The 27,289-nt window shown below is 32.0% G+C and overlaps 1 protein-coding gene across 44 annotated transcripts in view; it reads left to right on the forward strand.

The window, feature by feature from the left end:
- The window catches only part of PTPRD (protein tyrosine phosphatase receptor type D), a 2,063,955-nt gene that overhangs the window by 927,076 nt on the left and 1,109,590 nt on the right, over positions 1-27,289 (forward strand). For all 44 annotated transcript variants that reach the window (XM_074330405.1, XM_074330404.1, XM_074330420.1 and 41 more), the window contains one exon: positions 2,354-2,402. The gene's annotated coding sequence lies outside the window, so the exon portion shown is untranslated. The remainder of the gene's footprint in view (positions 1-2,353; positions 2,403-27,289) is intronic.

Consider the following 27,289-nt stretch of genomic DNA (forward strand, 5'->3'; position numbering starts at 1 on the left):
ATGACTTCAATATCATTTCTGAAATTTTTGAATTTGAACATGAGTAGTGACTTACAGTCTGGTTCCAACATATCTAATCATTATTACAATTTCAGTAATACAAACAAGGATGTTTTGGATTACTGTTAATATCTGAATATTCATGTTCAGTTATAGATAAATATTCTAGGTATAAGTGGAGGACATAAGTCTTTTTTATGTGTTTTATATGTTGAAATTCTCTTTAGTTAAAAGTGTCAATTTAATAATGCAAATGTGCACCTCAGTGCCTACAGGCGTACTCTAACATCTGATAGTACTAAAAGAAATTATTGTTTCTGCATTATAATGTTAAACCTTAAAGCTCAACTTTAAATCTTTAGTAATGAAATAGTAGTAACAATTATTATTATTATTTTTTTGATTTGTGTATCCAAGGAGTCCATTCCACAATGGTAATATTTAGCTACAACCCTATGTTGATTCTAAAAATCAACCTTTTAACATTTCCCCCAATTTAACTTCTGTACCACTTGATAAAAAAGGAGAGTAGCGGGGCAGGTCACTACAATTCCTTGATTGACTTTTTGAAGTATAAGCACGCAGATCACACTAGATTCTTGGGAAAAATTTCCTTTTTAACAAGTTTTAGTAGGAAGTAGATCTTCTGAAGTCATATACTTTCCTTCCTCCTGCAGGGAAAATGAAAGCAGAAAGCAATAAAAGAATGAGCTGGGAAGGTCCACAAGGTTAATCCATGTGCATTGGGATTTGTAAAAGCAATGGGCAGTTGATAACCTCTATGAAAGGCTAGTAAATTCTATACCAACTTGGGAACAAGGAGACCTGGAGTAATGGCCATAGACTGGAGTGACACACAGTGGATTGAGAATCAGAGATTAGAGTGCAGTCAAGTCTCTGCCACAAATTAGCTCAGTGACTTTTACCAATAAAATCTGAACATTCATTATTGAAGATTTCACTCTACGCATGCACTTCAATTTGAAGAATAGGAACAAAAATATTAGGTTGGTGCACAAGAACTTGTGGTTTTTGCAATTATTTTTAACCTTTTAAACTGCAATTATTTTTGCACCAACCTAATATTTAAACCTCAATAGTAGTGATGTTTTGCTTTCTTCTAACATTTCATCAGAAAGATATTAGAAAATTTTATTTCACTCCTCTAGTGGTTCTTTTAGTGTAAGAATAATGTTCAGGTATGATAATCCCTCCTAAGAGTTAAACGTCATTCCTGTCAGATAAATTGTGTTATATAATGGTTTCTTCATTTACAGCAGAAAACAGTTGCAACAATTTAATACATAAACACCTGAGAAAAACATATCCTCCAAACAACATCATTCATTAAGGTATTGACATAATAGACACAATCTATTACCGTTTCTCTGTTCTATTAACTTATATTGCAAGATATTACACAGTAGAACATTTGCTTCTATACCTAAGTCATTTATGAATTTTCTAAAGGATTTATAAATACTACTGATTATTCATTAAGGGTAGAGATTAAATTTTCAGTTTGCTTATTTTATTCATATAGAAGACATTGTACCTAGAAATAACCAAATTTAACAGTTTGATAAATGTGTTTTGATTAGTAAGTTACCAATGCATCAAAATAATAAACCTCTTGTAAAGCACATTAACTAGTAAATACTGATCACATGTGATGGTAAACAAATGGCTTGATTTAAACACAATAGTATTAATCAGTATCATATAATTTTATGTTTGGATTAAATGTCTTAAACAATTTAAGATGTATAGTGAACTATGGAGTACAATGTAGTCTTCAAAATTATGATACAGAATATTCATATCCATAGAAAGTTATGTTGTCTCTAATGATTGTAACAAATTAGACGAAAATGAAAATAGAATTATAATATAATAACCAAATTTGTGCATGTTTGTGTGTGTGTGCACAATTGCATGTGTAAATGGGTGTGTGTATATTTAACACTGGTAAATTAGTTTATATAAATTTTAATGTAACTGAAAAGCTTCTCTAAAATAATATATGCAAAATACATTTTGCTTGCAAATGTGTCATTCACTGTAGTCCCACAAGAAGCAAAGGAGACAATGAAAATGCTTTGCTTGTCATCCCTGCATTAAAGATTCCAAATTAGGGTAACTGAACTTAAATCACAATAGTTTGATGTGAGCAAAGTAACAGTAATGCTATTTCTGCCAAATATTATAGTCAAAATTATTTTTAAGTTATATGTACACTAATTACACATACATTATAATTTCTCATAATATTGGATCACTAACATTTTATGATGCTTGGATTAAAATGTAATACTAGTACTAATAGAGAATGTTTTTTATTGTGCTTTTCTAGGTCTCAGGGTGGTGAACATATTTTTGAATTCCTAACCTGTGAGCTACTGGTAAGATTATAATTAATATACTAAATTTTAGAGGTGTCCTTTTTCCTTTATTAGTGTTCAATAAATGTGATTGTTAAGGAAATTTGCATGGTTCACCTGTTACTTTACCATATGTGTTCATAAATGTTAAAGAAACTATGTGCTATTTTCTATCAAAATATTTATGTCTGGGGTAGATTATAGTAATATAGTCATTTGATATATTATTTGATAGGTTACTAAGTAAATTTGAAGTCATCATTCAAAAAAATATAGATTTATACCACTGGAAAATACTTCTTTAGACGTGAATGACAACTTTATATATTCAAATTTTTATATTGAGGTCTATTTGATGCCAATGAATAGAAGCAATGAGTTATAAGTAAAATTTATTTTATCACCTGTCAAGATTTATCAAAAATGGATTCCTTAATGGAAGCTTTAGATGTTAGAGCTTTAGAAAGTTGAAAGTAAAGTATGAAACTATGGAAATAGAAATCATAAGAAAGGACCAGTGACTTCTAAGGTGATTTTTTGGACATTATGTATGTGTTAAGTTCTGTGATAAATTCATCCAATAACATTTGTAAAAATGTATATCTGGATTATACTTATAATTGACTACACAGTTTAAGTAAATATGTTTATTTGTGTTGTGAAACTGATGAAGTTATTTTTTAGTAAGACAATTTTCAGAGTTTATTTGTTCTTTAATAGTAAATATGATAATTAGTTAGCTTGTAATTGGCATATAAAATACAGATAATAGGCATTTGTTTCATACATTTTATATTTGGGGGAAAATGATATATTGGAAACACAAAGGCAGTTGACTCAAACTTTTGTTGATTTGGTAATTCAGCAGTATTGAAATGTGTTTTGAAGAAGTTCTTTAAGTGACTGTGTAGGCAGCAACCACCTGTGGGAACTCTAAGGAACACTTTTTGGTTACATATTCTATTTTTTTAGAAACACTCAACAAATGGTTATTAAAAACAGGCGTCATGTAGAAGCAAGGGGAAAATCCTCTGCCCTACCAAGAAGACTGTGCTGATAATGGAAGAAATTTCTTATGAAATTCATTTCTTGGATGTGTGTAGAATAATAATTTTACCCCCAAGACATATTTTTTAAAGAGTAGCTTATATTTCACAAATATACCAAAATAACATCAATTATTTCAACTTATGAAATGTTACATTTTAAAAAATTTTTTACCGTATTCTTATTGTTTCATCTTCTTATATATACATAGAGAAAATAGTTCTTAATTGCACAGTCTCAGTGAATTGTCACAAAATGAACATACCTGTATAACCAACACTCACATAAATAAATAAAGAAAGAAAGAACATTAAAATACCTTCAAGCCCCACCCCTTGATCTTTGCTAGTAACTATACCCACAGAGCCTAAGCACAATGTTGTTTCTAAAAGGACAGATTACTTTGCTTCCTTTTTTCCATTCTGTGAATGAAATCCTACGGTAGGTATTGTTTTTCTTCTGTGGCTCAAAATTACATTTGGAAGATTATGTGCGATGGTAAATTGCTTATTCTTATTGCTGTGTAGTATTCAATTGTGTGGATATACCAAAGTATTAATCTTTCTCCAATTTATAAGCATTTGGGTAGCTTTGGGACTTTACCTCTATGAATAGTGGTCATATGGATATCTGGAACATGTCTTTTAGGGAACACACGTATGTTGAATATATAGTACATGCACATGTTCTGCTTTAACAGATATTGATAGTTTACCAAAGTGGTTATATCAGTTTTTGACAGTAGGATGTGAGAATTCAGTTGTTCCATATACTATCTAACACTTGGAATTTTGTCATCATTATGTTTTAGCCAATCTGGTGTGTGTGTAGGCGTATTTTAATTTGAATATCCTAAAGACTAATGGAATTAAACACTTGTTTTATGACTATTTGTCATATCTGTAATGATTGTCCTGTGGGTATTCTCTTTTTTGGCTTGTCTAAGTCTTTTGTACTTTTTTCTACTATATTATCTTTTTTTTTTTTTCACATTGCCTATCATATACACACACACACACACACACACACACACACATAACAGTATACATACAATAGTAAAAAATGATATATATCTTAAAAAGGGGTAGATGATATAAAAATAGAATATATTTAGATATATATAGAGAGATAGATATATGGTATTGAATCCTCTGTTGGATATGAACAGTGGTATGCTAAATCTGCCTCAATCAGATTCACAAGAGTCAACTATTAGAATATCAAGAATTCTAAGAGCTGCTTGGTAGTTTGAAAATCAGCCATGGTAGAAATATTTATACTACATATGTTGAAAAAAAAACTGAAAAACAAGGCTTTACTCTTTTTTCTGGAGAACAAATTGTTAACCATTTACTAGCATACCCCCAAATATTTATTTGTATAGTTTTAAATCATTCCATGGATTTTCTCATTACTCTCCTGATGGTGTCCTTTGATTAACAAAAGTCTTAATTTATTCTAGTTTATTAAGACTGTTTCTTGTATGATTAGGGATTTTTGTGTCCTATTTAAGAAATGTTTGACTTTGCCATGCTTGCTAACTATTTTCTTATGATTTCCCTAAAAGACTTATTGTTTAAACTTTCACATAAAATGATCTCTAGGTTTTCAATATATTGTTCTATGTTATTACCCTGTGCATTTAAGATAACTGTACAGATTTACATTAGAATATAGTAATTACTGTGTATATGTTTTATATTTTTATTGTGAAATTAATATATAAATATGAAGACTGAGATTTGTTTATTTACTCTTTTAATATAGTTATTTATAAGCAGTGTGTTGTATTTTGTAAAGTTAAATATGTATTCATGCATTGTCCACTATAAGTTTTATACACCAAATCAGTTATGTGGCCATTAATTTGAAATAAGTATTCAGCAGCATAACAAAATTGATATTTGACTTTAATTCTAAATGTATTATGGTAATTTATTTTCATTATATCTTATTAAATGAACCCAAAGTCTGCAGAATAAATATTCCACAGAATCATTAAAAAACTCAAATCAGGCTAACCTAGGTATTCAAATATTAGATTCCTGCAGAACTAAATGCAGTTTTTACAATTATTTTTAACCTTTTAAACTGCAATTACTTTTGCACCAATCTACTAAAATTATTATTAAAATCTAGTTATTTCCAAAATATTATGGTTAATAGATTAAATAAATGTAACAATCATGATAAATATAGCCTATAGGATTAACAGTGGAATACTATTGTATGTGCTTCATTAAGATTTTATTTTATTTCTATTCATTAATATGTTTATATATAATATATTTATATATGTAATGTTTATATATAATATGTTTATATATTATATGTAATGTTTATATATATAATATGTTTATTTATTTTTTCCATGAAAGTCAATAGAGCATTACATACCTGTTTTGTGCCTGATAGGGATGATAGCATAAAAATTAGTATTATTTCTTCCTTAAAATTCTGAGTCAATTATGTGAATGTGTATATGTCACACATTGTATTGTCCTATTATCCATTCTTTTTGAATTACATATGTGTTTCTTTTTGAAGTAATTACCTTGATTTAAATACATTCATTTTCTCTATAATGGTTGAAATATTTGAAAGATGTAATAATACAAAATGGAATTAAATAATTATTTTCAAATGGAAAGTTAAAGAGTTTCAATATGCACATATCAAATTTTAACTGTTTCTGTTTAAAATCTCTGGCTTTTTAATTGAAGCCATTTCATTGACTTCAGAGTAAATCATAAACAATGGAAATCGATAAGCAAATTGAATAATAGATTGTTTTTAATAATTAGTTATTTTTTTTCAAAACTTCCTAATGAAAACTCTGATGAGATAAAATTTAGTCTTATAAATTAAAATCCTTAAAACTAAAGAAAGATGGTGTTTCATTTATTTTCATTTATTTGGCGAGCATGGGAATTGTATCACAGCTGTTGTTTGTTTTTTCTTTTTTTTTTCTTTTAGGCTTTCTGATCTATTTTAGGTAGCTAAAGATGATGAAATATATAGAGTGTGTACTAGTTGAAAGCTAATTAGGTGATTTTTCCATTTTACTAAAATACTAGTCTCTGGTATAATTAAAGCAAGAAAAACAAAGGTGAAATACGGAAAGGTTTCTTGAAGATTAATTCAAACACTTTATGTGGCATTAACAGCTGTCTTTGATCCTCCACTAGTCATTTAAAATAACTAAATAATGAGTTTATCTGTAAAATATAGCACAGGTTACACAGGTAAATATTTCAGGATTTGATTCTTGAAGGTATCCCTGAGGGTAAATGATACTTAAAGGGGAAAAAATCCACAATAGACACAGACTTCAAATACATATAATTGATACCAGTTAAATATACATCATTTTTAAAGATGACAGAGCTTAAGACAAATAAAGTTCAAAGACATGTAATTAACATAGTGCATGAAGGAAAATTATAGATAATTAAAAATTATAAACATAAATTACTGTATTATTAACGATTTGAACCCAAAATTAATGGATTGAATTATGTAGTAAAATTCTAACCTGAACACACTTTACAATGCATCACCCCAACCAAAAATAAGTAAGATACCATCAGAAAAAAATATAACTTAAAAGTTTTGGTAACGAGAATAAATCACTGAACACATAAAGTACTCTACATTTTTTTAAGTTCCTATTCAATGATATATTTATTTCACTGAAGTGTTAAAATAGAACATTGTGTTTTTTTTCTCCCTAAAAAATAGAAATGTTTTCTAGTTCCTAGCACACTATCTGGCAATAGCATGTGTTCTCTAAAAAGTTTTCTATCTAGAAAATCAATTTATTGGAATTAGAGAGAAGTTTTGGGTTTCTTTTGCTAAATCCAACATTTGTTTTCTCAAACATATCTTCTTTCCACACTTTACAACCTTTCTCTCTATCCCTCCTGTTTTCTACTAACAAACATTTATGAAGAACTTACTGTGTCCTGGAAAGATGACTGACTTATGATGCAGTGGTACAGAAGACAGGGCATGTCTTTATTGATATCACAGTCTAATGAGAAAAAATGAATTAAATAGGTACACAAAATCACAATTTTGATAAACATTATTAAGGAAAATATTCTAAACTATATACTATCTGGGACAACAGTGGATATTTGAGCTAACAATTTAAAGGAAAAATGTAACTCACCACATGAGAGAATGGAGAGGAGAAGGATTTTAAAGAGATTTCTAGGGTTTGAGGAAAAAGGGAGCTTGGGATATTCAGGGAATTAAAAGAATGTTAGTATAGCCAGAGTATAGAAAGTGAAAAACAGAGGGATTTGAGATAAGATAAGCCTTATAAGCTATGAATATTGGACTTTTTTTGTAAATGACATTGAAAGCCATGGAATACTTTTAAGGAATCATGTGTAGTAACCCCCTTTATGTTATAAGATAAGTGCTTTGTGGAGAATGAATTAGTGTGAGGTAAGACTAGAAATGGGAAGATCATTTAGGAGGAGACATTTGGAGAGGTCTGAAAGAGAGATGTGATGGCCTGGGCCAGAATCGGATCACTGGGATGGATTTACAATCTATTTTGGAGGCAAAACCAAAGAACTTAATCATTGATTGGATGTAGAAGGTGAAAGAAAAAGGGACAACTATGAGGCCTACATGTGAACAGTTAACTGATTGTATAGCAAGACCATTCACAACTAAATCAGTCAAGATGGACTTGGGAGGCAGGCTGTAGTAAAATAATCAATATGGGAAACTTCATATGGGATCAAGGATGTATTGTTTTACCTCTTTGCACTAAGGGCACGATTTCCAATTGTTACCTCAGATGAAAACCGATTTTGGAGTAGGGAATATGGATTCAACAGTGGACATTCTAAGGATTCCTTAAAGCCAGTGATCTGGCAAACCAGTCTGTTAGAGCTAAGGTCTTGGGTTGATATTCTAGAAGTATGTATGAATTGATGCTGTGGTAACTACTGGGATGTAAGCATTCTATGGAATGAGGCTGCGATTATATATTTAATACGACAGATTCCAATAATCTTTGGGATTTTAAAATCAGTCTATAGTGAGATCTGGACAGTATATGGAATGAAAGAGGTAGCAATGGCTGGGTGTTCTTGAAAGAAACGAGGGAAAATAGGAAAAGATTATTTCAATGAGCAAATAATTTCTAGTTTTAACATGACCTCTTACAGTTGAACCTAAGTAAACATAGAAACAATATGGGAGGATGAATTTACTGGACCAAGTGGAAATTGAAAGTTTTTTGTGGACTTCTGTCATCACTGTTATCTTCTCTAGAAAATCACATCTCTCATCTTGAGAGAATCTGATAGAGGACAAATGAAAATACAACACTTTTCCTCCTTTTATTAACCTGAAAAGAGGTATCTGTACATTCATATCTGCCTTGCTTAACGACGTTGAAAACACTGGAAAGCAAAGCTTTCCTGTCCTTCCTCACAGCTGTTGGTCTGTGAAGGTGGGACAAGTGATTGTCGTGCAATTGTATTTGCAGCACGCCATCCCTGTTGTATTGCCTTGTTTCACTTATTTAATAGCATAACTGTATCATAATTTACATCCATCTGCAATACCACAATCTGACCTGTATTCCGGCACATTTACCTGAAAATGTGAGCTTAGGAATTTTTGAATTAAATCAGACCATCCTATTCCTAAGTAAAATAAAATATTTTATGATTGCATAGTAGAAACACCGAATATTACCTTTTAAAGGAAGAGGAGGAAGTCATGGGACCCTCACCTCTGGCAGATCTGTGTTTAAGTCCAGCATATTCCTAACTATAATCTTGAGATCTGCACACAATATTTAGCCATGATTAATAGATATAGAAAAACTTGTCACTTAATCATATGGCTTCTCATTCAAAGAGCTCCTTTTTATCCATGGTAACCATAATTTATGTTGGCAGCAGAAGAATCATGATATGGTAAAAGCAAAGAAATTAAAATTGTAATTATCTCAGAACTTTTATCTATCAATTATATGTATTGAATTTTCAATCTCAGATTCAAATAAATAGGCTAAGCATGCTTATTTGAAATCTCTTGTTATATATTATAATGACATATCCAGAGAGTGTGTTTCAGTGTATAATTATTGTAAAAATGCAAATATGATCTCTTCACTGTACAACATTCAAGAATATGCATTCATTTTAACTATTGCATCATATTCCAATCTTGTGGGTTACAAAGAGAGATAATGTCATTATGAACACTGTGTTATCCTGAACTAAATTAAAGAGTAAAAGGTGTTTCATTTATTTTTCTGGATTCAAAGACATAAATATATATTTTAAGTTAAGTTGATAAATTTATATTATCTGCTTAAAGTAAGGGCATGAATATTTTAGCCCATAAGTAAATTATCACAAGAATTGAGCAATGGTATGAACAAGAACTTGACATAGTAAGTCTGCATTTCCCCAGCACTGTTGCCAAGTGCTCTGGGAGGGACAATAATCTGTACCATTACAAAAGGGAATGGAACAATATGGAGAGTGAGCAAAGGTTGAGAAGCTTGAGGAAAATTTATTATGTCCCCTAAATATATAGCAACTTTTAACTTCAATAATTATTATTTTTTATTTCTATTGTGCTAAGCATTTATGTTTATAGGAAGTAATGGAGTGCCACTGTGCGTGTGTGGGTGTGGGTGTGGGTGTGGGTGTGGGTGTATGTATGTGTCTGCCTAAGCCAGAGACAGAAAGAGAGATTACAGATTCTCTAAATGTTTTGAAACAGCATAATTGGGATCCACCTTTCTACTATCCTTGCTTCCACCTTAAAATTCCATTTAATAATATCTGTAAAAAATGGACAAATCATAAACTCTGAATATCTATAATTTGTGGGCAATGCTAGTTTTCTTTTTTAAGTACAGTTTTGTAAAATTAGTTTTTGTCTCAGCTATAACATCTATATAGTGATTTAGCTAAGAAGGACTCTCTCCCTGAAAGTATTATATGAAAAATATTAGGAGGGGCTTTTTATTTTAATAAGTCTTTGAAACCAAGAGATAAGATATTAATATGTACTTTTTAAAAATTATAAGTGATACTGTTTATAATCAACTGATACCTAAATTCAAACAAAAATCTTTGTGAAGTTTATCTCTACCCCCAAGACATTCTAACATGTCTCTTATTAATAAGATTGTTTTTTCATATTCATAGGAACTGTATTTCTACTAGGATATAAATCTGTTATACAGGTGGTATTACTGTGGCATCATTATTTCACAGTGAGTCTGTTTGCAATAACAGAGTAAACATTTTATCATTGTGAACATTTATGTTTTTTTTTTCCAATTTCATAGATGTAGTATTTTCAAAAATGGAAATTCATTTTAATGCATACATATTTTTACTATATTTAAATGCACTTTTATCTATTAACCCAATCATTAAAGTAATATTCTTCACTTTAAATTATTCATAAACATTAATTTTATACATGAATTTTTATCGTTTCTTAAAAGTATTATTAAGTGAGGAAGTCAGTTGTTCTTCTAATGTAAATTTCAGGTATGCCAGGTAAAATGTTTTATAAAAGGCTTACCATGAAAAGTTGTTTTGAATACTATTGCTAGAGCATTTGCCCGTGCATGAAATAGAGATATAACTACAAAATGTTCAGGTTAAACCACGGCATCAGGAAAAGGTTGAATATAAATTAAAGATGAAATCCAGTACATTTGGGAGGGACTTCATTTTCTTCTTGAGAAATCAAAGAAGGACACTCTTATTAAACTTTGTATGAAATTTCTGAAGTAAAACAAAAAAAATTCATTTTGCTAAGGACACACATACCAAAAATACTGGCTTGTTCATTCATGTATTTAACTTTTGGAAATATTAATAATTTTGGATAAGAATATATACATAAAGCATTAAAAAACATGATACCTATTAGGAAAGTTACCCGGAGAAAAGATTTCGCCAGGGACCAAGCATATGAGAATATTGATTTTCTAATATGTTCAACAATGACTTATTGAAAATAAACTGTGTGAACAACACAGCGCCAATCCCGAGGCTACTGACTGAATACGAGCACATTTTTAACATCTCTGATCATTAAAAGGGAAGAATATGTGGATATGTAAATTGTAACTCAGCGCAGCAGTGGTAGTATTTAATGAGCATGCAAAAATGTGCCAAGCAATGTGCTAAATCCTTTATAATGGTTCTTTTAATCCTCACAATATCCCTGTGACAGAAGGACTTTTTCTTCTAGTAAAACTGAGATTAAGGTATGAAACTTGCTCAAGGCGTAACAACCAGGGAGAACTGTAACAGAGATGGTAGATACTATTAGAGGATATGGATCAAATGTCATAGGACTGCCTACGATAATAAAAAATGCCTACAGGAATCTGTGAAGACATCCTCCATCTGGGGTGTAAAATTGGAGCTAGGTCTCATGAAAGAATATGAGGTTTGGTTGGTAGTGAAGGCAGATAAGAGGAATGTGCCTATCTAATAAGATTTTTCCAGGAGCATAGCCTTCTGGCCTTCATTTTATCATTTATATAATATGTGATAGTGGGACATGATTACTAAGATTTTTTGACTTCAGAATTTATTTTGCTATATAAGTTTATATAAAAATAGAAAAGAGCCTTCTGAGTAAATGCTGAAACATCTGAGACTTCTGCCAGCATACCACTGGTTCTCCAGAAAGAAGAAATATTTATTTTGTGCTGTTCATGGATAAAACATCATCTGTTTTCTCCAAAGAGAGCAGGCTATGAATCAAATTTCTCCCCCTTTAAGGATAATAGGAGGAAACTGTGATAGTGACATATGAGGCAACAGCTTAGCTAATCTATGGTAGTTTATAACTCAGGATTCTGTGTGGGGCTTTCTTTCTTTGCTTCTTTGCTGTGAATATTTCCCAAGAAAACTTCATATTTTAGAGTTACAGGATTTCCCACACTCACAGGGGAAGAGCCAAGGTATTTGTAACACCCAGAGACGTGTCACACAATGCTGATGGTAGTAACTTAGACTCCCAGAGAAAGCCAATGTTGGTGGGAAGATAGCAAAGGAAAGAACCAGAAAAATGGCCATAGATGTACATTCCCTTTAACTTGGGCTTTTTATGGAACATTTAGTGAACAGAATTGAGATTATTTTTTTTTTACAGAGGGTTCCCAAAGTTTTGCAATATCATCTGTGATTATAACATATTGGCATGATATATTGGTCAAGAAAAAAAAATTAAAAACCTCCATTTTCATTTTAGGGAGAGTTTTGAGACAATGGAACAAACTTACAAAATTTAGTGAGGTGAATCAGAGTTTTCGGTACCAAAGTAACTAGAATACTAGTACATATAGGGTGATCCTATTTACGTAAAAATACCTGATTTTATATGTGCTTTAAGTCTTTGGAATAACTAGAATCATAAACATCAAGGCACAGGAGAGGATGAGCATGCTTCTCTGCTGAGAATTACTGCAAGAGTCAAAGGGACACTTAGAAAAGAGAAACCGATGCCTTGGTATGAAGAACTGAGGGTGTGCAGTTGGAATTCGTGATCTCCACTGTGGTATTTAAGATCATGTCAATGAGCAACTTTCATAATAAAAAAGAAGAAAATCAATCAAGCTTAGAAATTGCAGAAGAAATAGAGGAGCACAATTTAAGAGAAATAAAGTCGAAAGAAGTAGTTTCTCAACTCAGAGGTCCTGTGTTCGAATCCCAGCTCAGCTATTTATTCCATAGGTAATTTCAACAAGGTAGTTCTACTCTCTGCCTTACACTACTCATTTTTCAAAAGGAGGGTTATAATAGTTCCTAAATTATTATTTAGTGCATCCTAAATAATAATAGCATCCAGAAGAGATCATTGGATTTGGCCAGGAGGAAGTCATTACAATCTTAGCAATTTATTTACTATATTGAGGTGTGTGTTTTTTCCCCATAAATGAGTATTTTGACAAACTGATATGTTGAATGTCAGTATATGGGACTATGTGCTTAGTTTTGTACTTGTGTAATGAAGATGGTTTACTTGAGTATTCTATCTCTTACGCAGTGATATAATAATAGTAATAGTAATAATGATAATAATGCAAATGCACATATTTGCATACTGCTTATAAAGTCAAAATAATCATATATATATATGTATGTATGTATGTATGTATGTATGTATAGCAGAAGAACAATGTAAAAAAACAACAACACTTGAATTCATTTTAAGACCTATGGGTGTTCCTATTTTTATGTTATCTGACAGATAACATAGTCTTTAAGTTTGTTCTTAAAACAGTATAATTATAACCTGAAAACACTTTTAGCTGTATACAAAAGATCTCTTATTTTAAAAGGAAGTAGATATGAAAGAGTTCCATGGAGAAATTATATATGGAACCAAATTATCTCAGAAAAAAGTAGGAACATAGTGTAAAGGGAAGTCAATAATTGCCTGTCCAGTTTCAGAATGACATAGGTTTAGCTATTTAATGCTGGCAGACAACATTTCCAATCAAAAACCATGTCTTTAATAATGACCAGTGCAATTTGGGAGACACACTACCAGAATAAGGGTTGACACTTCTTTTATGGCCTGCCTATGGCCTTTCTCTTTAATTCAGGGATGGTCTAGTGAATATAATCATTATTTTTTGTTACAATTACTTGGTAAAGGAAAAAATAATAATTTAGGTATTCCATTATTAAAGGTTGTGCTACTCTCTGTTAATAATAATAAAAAAGTTAAGAATAATTTACATTTTCTGAGAATGGGAAAATTGGGGAATTAAAGGTAATGTTTTTTCCAGCCAGCCTCAGTGAATTTATCTACATCAAAAAGAATTTTAAAATACTGCTTGCCAAAGTGCTTTCCTTTCATTCAATTAAAATTGTGTGTACTTCCTAGAGAAAATAATTGCATAACTGAAGACCCAGGCAATAGTCTAATATAATCTTATTATTTTTTTCTTTATGGAACAGGACACAATAGATGTCTGTGTTTTAATCTACTTAATTAAATTTGTGGTTCAAAATGAGTCATTTTTACATCAAATGTATGCTATATTCTACTGCAGTGAGTAGTTTTACTTTCATGTATAAAACATAAATGAGAAATATTCAGGCAAGTATTGTACTAATTCAAACCAATGTAAAACATATTTCACTATATTATTGCTTTGTCATTTAAATACTCAAGTTTTCAGAGAATAGTGACAAAATAACCATAGATTTTCCCTTACTAATTTCTGTGGAATGTTGAAATATTTTTTTCTCCTAAAATTCGGATTTAAGAGAGATAGATGAAAAAGCAATAAATTTATTAATATTTAGTGACAAGGAATACGAAGATTTCAGAATGTGGGTCAAAAAATCACAAATGGTAGTGTCAACCATAAGCTTCCAGTGAGTGTGTAAGTGGATAAAGTATCTCCATCATTATCTCTGTCCAGGCTGGGTTGCTAAGTGAAATTAATTCCATTTTCCACTTTTAGATTTTCTTCTGTCAAATTAAGAAGGCAGCCTGCCAGCTATCATTTAGATTTTCTTAGAAAAGACATGCTAGAATACAAGAACACATGACTGTTAAAACTATTGTGTAAGTATGATGGTTTAGAGCAGCCATACACAAATTTAGTGTGTACAACATTTCTCTGAGCAAGTGTGTTAAAGCACACATTTTTAGGTGTGCTGCCATCCAGGGTGTCTGAGTCAATAGATCTAGAGTAAAGCCTGGGAAGTGACATTTTAATCAAGCATTCCAAGGTGATTCTGATGCGAGTTGTTTTAGATTACCTTTTGGGAAATTATTTTTGAGAGGAATGATGAACAGAATATTTTATATGAAAAACAAAGTTGTGAGAAAATAAAATATAAAAAAGGTGAAGAAGGGGCAGTATTAAGGTACTTTAGTGTTGAAGTACTTAATTAAAATTAATCACTTAACTATTTTATTTAATCTTTACAAAATCATTATGAGACGTATTATTACCTTCATCTCATATAATAAAAATCTGAAACCTAAAGATATCAACGACTTTTCTGCATATTGCCAACAAATTAGATCCTAAAGCTCATGCTATTTCCACTATACTAAGAAAAGTTTAGGGCATATGTGAGACAAGGAAGAAATAAATCATTTAAGCAACATCTCAGAGAAAGGGTGACAGGTTTCTGTGTTAATCACCTTCCTAAAAGCCAAGTAACAGCTATATGTTAAAGACTAAGAAATAAAGAAAAAATAAAGTCTCAAACTCCCCAGTAACCCAATGAGTGCGCGCGCGCGCGCGCGCGCACACACACACACACACACACACACACACACTCACACATATTCACACACACACATACACACACACCACAAATCTTGTTCATTCCCTGGAAGCTAATGGCTACAGATTTGTGTACAGTCTTCATTATGTCATTAATGCTCCCAGAAGGTTTTCCTAAATCCAACATTATTTATTTTCTTGTTAACACTTTGTGTACACATGTTGGCAATAAATCCTATTTCTTAGCATTATGCTCGCCTTGATCTTCAGAGCATTTTAGAGAAAAGACACTTTATTTTGGCTAAAATGTTTGCTTACATTCATATGGTGAGTAAACTTTAAACCACTTAACGAATTATCATGAGTACATGTTGGTTTATGAAAATTCAGTTAATCTGTCCTTGAACTATGAAACTTTAAATTTGGCATCTCCCATTACCTGAATTGAGAAGTGGGGAAGCTGATTCTTAGAGGGACTGACTTCTATTTTTACTATTTTTTTCAACTTCTAAAGATCTTCTCCTTAGAAAGTTATTAACTAGTATAATTACATAATGCTTTCTTTAAGGAATAAGAAAAATACACGCACATGCTTTTACTTTTAGTATCCATAAGAAAGTTTGATCTTTGATAGTATTTTTACTTACCTCCTGGAATCCCTTTTTACACTCCTTATGTACTCTTAGCTGCTAATAGGCGCTAAAATATGACTGACTAATAATTAATATTTTGAGTGAAAGGGATTCAAGTGTGATATCTCTCAAGAGCATTTATATTTTAGTTATGAAATAAAATTTTCAATTTCATTTGAAAGAGCTTTTAATCATGGAATAAAGAAAACAGAATCTGAAATCATGGCCCTCGAATTAAGTAGTAAAACTATTTCTAATTATCTGATGGATGAAAACTAGCACTTTAAATTAACACATTTATAGTATAAGTGCCATGTATATAAATATATATATTTACTGATTGCCATGCCAAATCTTAAATCAAAATCTCTGAACTCTGACCAGTTCTTCATTGTTATACTCAGCCCTTAATGTTTCTACCAAATGCTGGAGTAGCTCATATGCCTTATAGCCATCGTCACCCAAATCCTTAGAAAACTGGCTTTTGGGAGCCTGAGGCTAAAATATGTTACATGACTGGTAATGATGTAATTTTGGCCAAAGAAGTTGGACAATATACAGAGAAAATGAAGTTCAACTTCTGATGGGCATTTTCAACTATTTATGAAAATCTGGTTCAGTGATGTTTACTTATTAAATGCCTCACCTAAATCCCTTAGTCTGAATACATGCGGAGTATCACCTCCTCACACCTTTGAATAGATTGTTCCTATCTGGCTAGCTCATACATAGTTCTGATTAAATACATTATCCATCTGTGAATCCCTTAGGCTTAACTTTATTACTTACTCTGTATTATTTCCACACTATATCTAGCCTTCTCCCTGTGCCCAACATGTCAGAAACAGGTAATTTAGTTGCTAAGACTTTTTTATTTGTCTGAAGACAGACTTATCAACCTCTATAAAAATGTGTATGTTAACTTGCTCCCTATTTGATATACCATTGATATCTGCGCGAATCAAGATTTGGCTTTTGTCGATTTGAATTATTGATAATGAGGTGGTAGGAAAAGCAGTAAATGTATTTTTTTTAAAGAGCTTTAAAGCATTTTAAGCTTACTAAAGCCTTTCAGCAGAACATATTTAATTCTGGTAGTAATAAAACGGATGGGATTTTATTGTAAAGCTGAACAGAATTCAGCTTCTAATATGTCAGCTTTACATGACAGATTATTAATAAACTGCCACTGTTATCATTTGATACTAATCTTTGGTGACTGCCTATTTTTGAACTTGAAACTCAAATGTATTTTTAAAGTAATCTTTACTTTGTGAACCAGTTTCTTCTTTCAAATACATTTTTTTCTGCTCTGTAGAAATTATTGTGTCATTTAATTAATGGTTTCAATTTCGTTATGCTGATATATTCCAAAAATGACTAGAGCACTATGTGAATTCAGATAGGTAGGTAGGTAGGTAGGTAGGTAGATGATAGATAGATAGATAGATAGATAGATAGATAGATAGATAGATAGATAGACAGACAGACAGACAGACAGATTTTTGTTTTTTGTTTGATGAAGATGAAGTCAGGGCAGAATAAGAATTAAGACAGAGGATTTACTTTAAACTCGGTACTTAAGAAAATGAGAAAGGTGGTAAAATCCATTTTTTTCAATTAACTTTGTCCAGTGTGTTTACATTTTTGTCTATTTCTTTCACTTAACCCTGTTGTAGATGCCTATTTTCTCCTGCTCATATCTTTTGTAATTCAAGAAAACACGTTAAGCATCTCTATGAAATAGGCATTGTGCTACTCTTGGAAAACTACAACTTAAAACTGTTTTAAGTTGTAAAAATTAAGCCTACAGATAATTTACAGCTCAGGGGGGTTTACAGGGTCTAAGGTCATCATCTGTGTATAAAGGAGTCATCATCTAGGATGTTCTCTATGCTATACAAGCCCCTGTTACTCCATCAAAACTAGTTACCCATCAGAGGAAAGTTAAGAGATACTTTGCAGTAAGTTATAATTAGTGGGTTAAGATACATAGCATCTGATGATGGTAAAGAAAGTGTGGATGGCAAAGCAAGTAGAAAAACCTATAATTTCATGGAGTCTTTGAGTTGTATGTAAGTAGCATATATTATCCTCATTGTCACAATTGGATGGTTAATGTCAGAACTGTTTACAGCTTGGGCAAAGCTGAAAATAAGAGTTTATACTCTTAGTCAGGTATTCATCAGTATTTACCAAGCACTTACTCATTACACACTGCTGGATGATTTTGTACTTAAAAGAATAATAATAATAAAACTGAAGTGTAAAAATGATGAGTTAGCAGAATATTTGTGGCGCTTAGGAAGCCTGATTCTGCTTACAATTAATTATGTGACCTCACAAGTTACTTTTTTTTCTCAGAACCTTCATTTGTGCAAATATAAAACAATGAGGATGTGTACTGTGAATTTGTAATCCTTTTGGGCTTTAAATTTAGTTGTTCCTAAAATATCAGTTGGGAATATGTTTGGCCACAAGTAACAGGAAACTAACTTACTTAAACTCTTTAAAATGGTCTGTTATCATACATTTTAAGAAGGTGAACAGCTGCATGGTTCCATGCATGATCAATTCAGTGACTCCCTGACATCATCAAGGACCTAGATTCTTTCCATCTTTGTACTGTGTCACCTATCATAAGCTTGCCCTTGGCCAACTTCCTTCAGTATTGAAAGAGATCTGCCATAGTTTCAGGTTTCACATCCAGATACCAGATACCCAGTAGAAGAAAAAGGACTTTGCCTTCTTTGTTTGTCTTTTAAGAAAAAAGAAGCTATTTTTGTAAAGTCCTACCTGACTGCCTACTGCCTGAAAATATTCCTTCACATCTCATGTATCAAATGTGTCCTGTGCCCCAGTCCAAAAGAACCAGTTACTCTTGGCTGAAGACCAAACTGCTTACCCCGTGTATCTGAAAATATGTCCCATTTCCACAGAGAAGGAAAGAGTTTAAAAAATTCAAGTTACTTAAAAAGGAGGAATGGTTCTTGGCCAGGCATCCAGTGGTGTCCATTATACTTATTATGCTTTGTTGGTAAACTACGTTTTTCCTGGGTGGATATTTTTATTTTCCTTGAAGACAAAATAGATAAACTGTGGGTCTCCTTGAGAATAAAATAAGTCCCCAAATAGAATTAAATAAGTGATTAGCCTACTAAGTAGGAAATTCTTACTGTTTACATTTGTATCTTTTCTCAGAATTCTTTAGTGACTCCTCATTTTCAATAAAATAATTTAAAAATGTATGGAATAAGGATTTAGTCTTTCCTGAATTGCACAGCTCTGTTCCCATCTACAAGCAACTGCATACATATTTTATTTGCTTTCACACTGCTGTCTTTGCCTGTGCTGTTCTCTCAACACAACATCATTACACCCGTGCAGCTCCTGCTCCCTTCCTCTGGTCAATCCTCCCCATAACTGTGCCTGGGACCTAACCAGCTCAGCACATTTGACCAAAAAGGAGCTATTCTTCCTTCACTTCTTCACGGTTCAGTGGTGTACTTCACTTTCCCTGCGAACTATTTCATGAATCCTCAGGTGATTCATTGCTCTTTCATTTTCCCATTGAGTTTTGGCCATATTCCTGTTAGATTAATCATTTTATGGTTTTATGTTCATTTAATGATCTCTTTCTGCACCAGACTTTATACTTTTTAGGGTAAAGCTGTTGCCCTTGCTGCTTTTGTATTTGACCCTATAAAACTGGCATAAAGCAAGGGTCGTTGTTTGTTTGACAGAGTGTGTGCCTAGGCAACTGATGGCATTATAGTCGGTGTACATAACTCAAGCTAATAATTGGGTATTTCTTTTCTTTCTGCATAGGAATAGGTAAGCCTAGAAATAAGGTAGTTTAGAAAAGTGCTTCTCACAATTTTCCACAAATGTCAAAATACTGTCTTACCCAAAAACTTGACCTATAAGGGACATTCTACTGAAAATAATTAGTATCAAACCACTGCAGGTGCAAACTTTCTTTAAATATGATGTTTAATCTTTTAAAATCATGCTAATTTTATAGTGTTTAGTCTTTTAAACCCCTGCTAAATCTATATTCTATGTCATAAAATACCCAGGTTTTATTTAGCAAAGACATAATGTCTATGCATCTTTATGTAAAATCAATATCCAGGAAGCATCACCTTGTGTAGCCTGATATCCTAGGCAAGTCTTTATATAGTCTCTAAAGCAGGGGTGTCCAAACTTTTTTCAACGTTTTTTACCAAGGGTCATATGCAATAAAATACACAAACAGCCGGGCCACTCACTCGAGGTGAAGTACATATTGCCTCACCTGGTTTATTTAAGTAAACTAAATATATTTTTGGAATTTGCTGTGGGCCAATTAACAATGGATCGCGGGCCGCAGTTTGGACACCCCTGCTCTAAAGGGTTGAATTCACTATTCAAGAAGGATGGATTTAAGAGAATAGAAAACAATAGAAATATTAGATATAACATTTTGTTCACAACATTACTGCTAATTGCCGTGTTGTTGAGTAACAAATATAACCGTACTATACATTATACAAATAAATGAATAAATAACATTCTTATGGTCATGTTGCTATAATTTACGTTCATATATATTACCATTTCTGAAAAGGTTAACATGTGCACATTATTTTCATCTCCTTGAATTCAAAGATCCATATATGTATGTAAGACTTTTTAAAGTAATAGTTTGATTTGTGTTGTTCACCTATAAATGTAATTATTAGTAGATTATAATTGCTTTAGACAAGTATTGGAAAAGAAAAAAAAAATCCCTGATGAAATCACTGAGGAAGAAAATTGTCTGCAAGAAAAGAAAGCAATTCCTAACAGCATAACATTTGAGTTGTCACAAATGAGGAGGCAGCCAATAAATGATTCATTCTGTCTCCATCATAGCATATTTATAAATCCATCTGACATCTCTGGCCTATCGGAGGGCTGAAAAATGAAATTATAGATTTCCTACTATAGATGACACCATCAACGAAGGGGTTTAGGGAGGGTTATTTGGTCATTTTCATTTATCTCATTTTTCTCCATTCCATCCTTGACAGCTCTAACCCACAACACATAACACATAAATCCCAGGAAGCAGGGCCAAAGTTTAATCTCCTCTTTGGATTACACCAAGGACATTTGCTTGTTTTCATAATTGCACAAAAAGATGAATAATATGTACAATTCTGGAAATGCGTTAAGGTAGAAAAAATGTAAAAAGTGATTCTAAAAAATAAAGAGGCTTGTAATTTGTTCTTAACATCTGTACGTATTTGTAACATTTTCTTTTTATTTCTTATATCTAAAAGTATTTTCAAATCCTTATAAAAATAGTTTGGCAATATTAAGTACAACTTTAAAAAATAATAACAACAATAACATAAAAAAGAGAAGTAAAGCATCCTAATTAAATCTATCATCCTATGGTGCAGAGTCTGAAGAATGAAGATAAACAGGAATTCTATGCCTTCCTTTCTAGTGCTGTACAGATTCACACGCAAATACCATCATTTACAACATGCAGTTCTTCTCATTTTTAAACAAACATTTCATTCATGAGAAATGGATCTCCATTTCTATGTAGTCTTCAAAATTGTAAGTTTAAAAGACTGCATATTATTTCAGTTTAGAAGGATTCCTAATTAAAATACATCAAAGCAGATTTTAGGGGGCTTAAAAAGGTATGTTTAGAGAGTCAGAGAGGAAAATTAACAAAATATCTTGTTATTTTACAGTTACCAATTTAGACAATCCTTTAAACTCTATGAAACCATTCATTAGTGTTACTATAAGTTTTAATAAATACTTGAGTATTAACTTTCATTTTCTTAATTTTTTATGAGATTACATTAGATTGAAATAGTTAATAGGAAATGGGAGAAACTTGAAATATGAGCAATTTGAAAACTGGATGTCAGTGATTTAAGATTTCAGTAAGCAGTACTGCATGTTCTTTTTTGTTGAGATATCATTGATATATTAGTTTTAGCTGTATAATATGATTTGATATTTGTATATTTTGTAAAGTGATCACCACAATAAGTGTAACCATACATAGTTACAAAAAAAAGTTTTGTGTGATGAGAATTTTAAAAATATGCTTTCTTAGCAATGTTAAAGTACGCATTACATTATTATTAACTATTATCACTGTGCTGTACATTACATTCCCAGAACTATTTATTTTATAACTGGAAGTCTATCTTTTGACCCCCTTCGTCCCTTCTGTTCTCTCCTAACCCCTGCCTCTGACAACCACTTATCTGTTCTTTGTATCTATGAGCTTGGCTTGTTGTTTGCTTCTTTGTTTTAGATTTCACATATAAGTAAGATCAAAACATGTTTTTCTCTATCTGGTTAATTTCACTTAGCGTAATGCCCTCAAGTTTCAGCCATGTTGTTGCGAACAGCAGATTTCCTTTTATGTTATGGCTGAATACTATCCCTGTTTGTGTGTGTGTGTGTGTGTGTGTGTGTGTGTGTGTGTGTGTGTGTGTGTCATGTTTTCTTTATCCATTCATCCATGGATGGACACTTAGGTTGTTTCCACATCTTGGTTATTATAAATAATGCTGCCACAAACATGAAAATGCAGACATCTCTTTGAGATAGTGATTTCATTTCGTTTTAATATATCCCAGAAGTGGGATTGCTGGGTCATATGTTATTTCTATTTTTAATTTCTCAAGATCCTTTATACAATTTTCCATATTGGCTATACCAATTTTCCTTCCCATCAACAGTGCACAAGGGTATTCTTTTCTCCATATCCTTGCATCCCCAAATCCTTGATATTGGTTTTGGGAATGATTTATTGTATATGATACCAAAAGCCCAAGCAAAAAAGCAAAAATAACCAAGAAAGACTACATCTAATTGAAAAGCTTCTGTAGAACAAAGGAAACCATCAACAAAATAAAAAGTCAACCCACAGAATTAGAGAAAATATTTGCAAACAAATCTAATAAAGGGTTAAAATCCAAAATATATAAGAAACTTATCGACCTCAATAGCATTAAAACAAATAATCTAATTTAAAAATGGACAAAGAAACTGAATAGTCACTTTTTTTCAAAGAAGATATGCAAATGGCCAAGAGGTATATGAAAAGATCTTTTACCTTAGTAATCAGTAGGGAAATTGAAATCCAAAGTACAATGAAATATTACCTCACACCTGCTAGAATGCCTATCAACAAAAAGAGAAGAAACAACAAGTGTCAGAGAGGATGTGAAGAAAAGGGAACCCTAGTATTCTGTTGGTGGGATCGTAAATCAGTTCAGCCACCGTGGATAGCAGTATGGAAGTTCATCAAAAAATTAAGAGTAGTCTTACCATATAATTGAGCTATTCCACTTCTGGGTATTTAACTGAAGATATGAAAACACCAATTTCAAAAGAAATATGTGACTGTATGTTCATAGCAGTATTATTTACAATAGCCAAGACATGGAAACAATCAAAGTGTCCATCGATGGTTGAATAGATAAAGAAGACACCACACACACACACACACACACACACACACACAATTGAATACTACTATATTCAGCCATAAACAAAGAATGAAATCTTGCCATTTGTGACAACATAGATGGACTTGGAGGGTATTATAGTGAGTGAAATAAGTCAGACAGAGAAACACAAATGCTGTATTATTTCACTCAGGTGTGGAACCTGAAAAAACAAACAAACAAAACAAAAACAAACTCAGAGAAACAGAGAACAGATTGGTGGTTAGCAGAGGGGAAGAAGGTTGCAGGAGGTGAAATGGGAAAATTGTATGCGGTCAATTGTATGGGGAAGGATAGTAACTATACTTGGTAGTGATCACTTTAATGCAATTTGACAGATGCCAAATTATAATTGTGCACACCTGAAATTTACATAATCTTATATCCCAATTTTATTTCAATTAAAAATGCTTATTTACAGTGCTGTAACGCCTAATCCAGAAGAGTATGGGCAAGTTAGATTCAAAGATTTAGATGCAATCTAGCCCTCTAGGAGTTTACAATCTACTCTCAATTGTTATGGATAGTAACAAATATAAGGCCATATAAAGGAATGATTTAGTATACAAAGATTAAATGTAATAGAAGGCAGAATTCTGTTAATTTATTTTTCTACATTGAACTTCCAGAGACAGACAATCTTTTAAACTTTTGCAGGTATTTGTTAGTTTTTTTCATTTGTTTTCAATGTTTCTAATTTTATTAAATAATATTAATATTATATATTGTAAGGCAATTCAATTCAATTTTATTATTTCTCATATAATGTAATGAGATGTCATTTCACAGTTAATACCTTTTTTACTTTCATCTGTATACATGAGACCACATGGATTTGTATAACCTAAAATAGTACAAAACACAATCCCTTATATATACTGGGTCCAAAAGATATTGAATTCAGCCTGTTTCTAAAATAGAAAACAAACTAGGAAGACATCAACTGGCAGAGGGTGCTTTCCATCCCACACTAATGCCTAGCTATCGTTGCAGATACTAGATGAAATACTGTGTATGTGCGAATGTGGTCTCATGTATGTTAGCAGAGTTGATGGGACTACAGTACAGTGAAGCCAAATTCAAGGATTCACTCTATGGGGTTGTTTAAATTCTTGCAAGTCCATAATCACACACTTCTTCTCTCATCCTAGTTACCCGAGTCAATAATGAGTGATGCTGCCTAGAAGGTGAACTGGGTCAGTGAGTGTGGGGAAAGCATAGGGTTACATAGGTGAATGGTACGTAGACTATGCCCATATATCTGCCCTAATAAAACATTTTATTATATTAGAAAGTATTCTAGAAGCATAAGAAATTAGTAATGCCATATATTGAATGTTCTACAGAAAATGAACACAAAATATTTATAAAACATACATGTGGGCAGTGTAACATATGTCTTCCAAAATCTCACTCAAAACTGGAATATGTCACATTAAACAGTGTGTCTTCAAACAAAACCTAATTTTAGAATTGAATCTAAATTTTCTGAGTATGTATTGTTATTTTCCTCTTTATATAAATACTAAAAAGTCCCACCCATGTTTGACTAGGTTATAGATATCAAATAAAACTTGTGTGGTACAGAATATGTTGAGCTATATGCAAGAAAATTAAATTAAAATTTATATTTTTCTGATTGGCTTTATTTAATTGAATAACTGAATATACCTAGTTTTCCTTGGTTTAAAATTTATGACCTCGTTGACCTGTAATCATCCCTTCATACTCTGTGCATTATGGAGCAAAGTCCATTAAGTCTAGGTTCCCGAATAGTTAAGAACCCTTGTCGTTTCCTCTGCAATTCTTTTATCTCTATTTCTCAGTATCTATATAGAGATTCTTATTCATTTGAAGACACTACAGCTGAATTCTAATGAGTCAAGCCCTAAGTGTTCATTTCATGGGTAATTTCTTCAGGTGCCAAACATCAACCAACACTGCCAGGTACCAGAGTAGGTATGAGTGTTCATTTTCAGATGGGTGGTGCCAGAACACATTTCTTTCAAGATATTTAACGCCATGCTATTTTTGCTTGACATGCCCCTCTTAAAAATAATATCAAGATTGTTTTTCTAAATAGTTACTAGTGTAATCTAAAAAAAAAGAAAAGAAAAGAAAAAAAAAAAATGAGTAACTCAGATCAAAGGGAAAAAATAAAACACCACCATTTGTCACAGTGTGTACTAGCACATAAATACTATGGTCTTTAATAATCTCAGGGCAGGACTCATTAGTCACACGCTCATCCACAGAATGCTCAAATATCATTTGAATGGACATCCTGTGGCATGTGGACTACAAGGAGCCACATCCTTATTGGCACAGCATTAAAGATAAATCACTTGGTAGCATTTCCCGTATTTCATACACCCTCATGAGCACACTGATGGAGTTTGCAATTAATCTTTTTGGATTCTTGCCCACTTATTCATTGAAATGCTGTAATATGAAAAAGTGGAAGGTGACATTTAAATTTAGGTTTTCTACCTAGTCTAGAACAGAATGTTCAAAAGTGGCATGAATCCTCAGATGCCATATTCCCATCAAGGTCCAGTTCACGCCCTTAAAAAGCCACAGAATCAGCAGCAGTCAAAATTCCCATACGTAAGCACTATTGTTGAGGTGTGTGCCTATAGCTGTCAAGTTTTCTTTCTTGACAATTATCAATCAAGTAATTGGTAGATGTTGAGAAGTTATGAGCATTATTTAATATTTTAATCCAGATGTAATTATTAAAATTTGAAACATATTAAACTCCTGGAGTCTCCTTTTCCTAACAATCTCCAGGTACTAACAGCTCACACCATGAATAATTTGGAAGGCAGTCCCTTATACCCACAATATGATCTGGCATATTTGGATTTACTTGATAGTAAGGAAAAATGGTACCCTCTCCTCACTCTCCCCATAAACTCAACAAGCTTAGAATACTCATAATGTAATTTAGCAGCCCTAAAACGCAATGGAGCATGATCTTTGGAATTCCAACCTGGGACAGAGGCTGTTTTCTACTTCCTACTTGTGGGGCCTGGACAATTGTCTTAACTCTTTGAGACTGAGTATCCTCACCTTTTAAATGGGTAATGCCATTCGCTATACATGACAGGATGCTTCTGGAAATTGTTATATTAATTGTGTGCAACATTGGCAGAATGGTATTAAATAAGTGTTAAGAATATATGTTATTCTTAAGAATTTAGAAGAGGATCATAAATCAAATCCATTCACTCATTCAATTATTAAATGTGTTCTGTGTGCAAATTAGTATAATGACATCCCAGAAACAAATTTCTAGGGATTGAATATTAGTTATTTTTCCATCAATCAAGTACTTTCAAATTATCACAGGAAATCCTAAGAAAAGTGAAGAGTTGCAATAATCTGTCTTACAAACCATCTTCTCAGATATGATCATCGTGCTTTGTGAACTTTGTGTCCATT

Source organism: Rhinolophus sinicus, linkage group LG04, assembly GCF_036562045.2.
Source record: "Rhinolophus sinicus isolate RSC01 linkage group LG04, ASM3656204v1, whole genome shotgun sequence".
Lineage (NCBI taxonomy): Eukaryota > Metazoa > Chordata > Mammalia > Chiroptera > Rhinolophidae > Rhinolophus > Rhinolophus sinicus.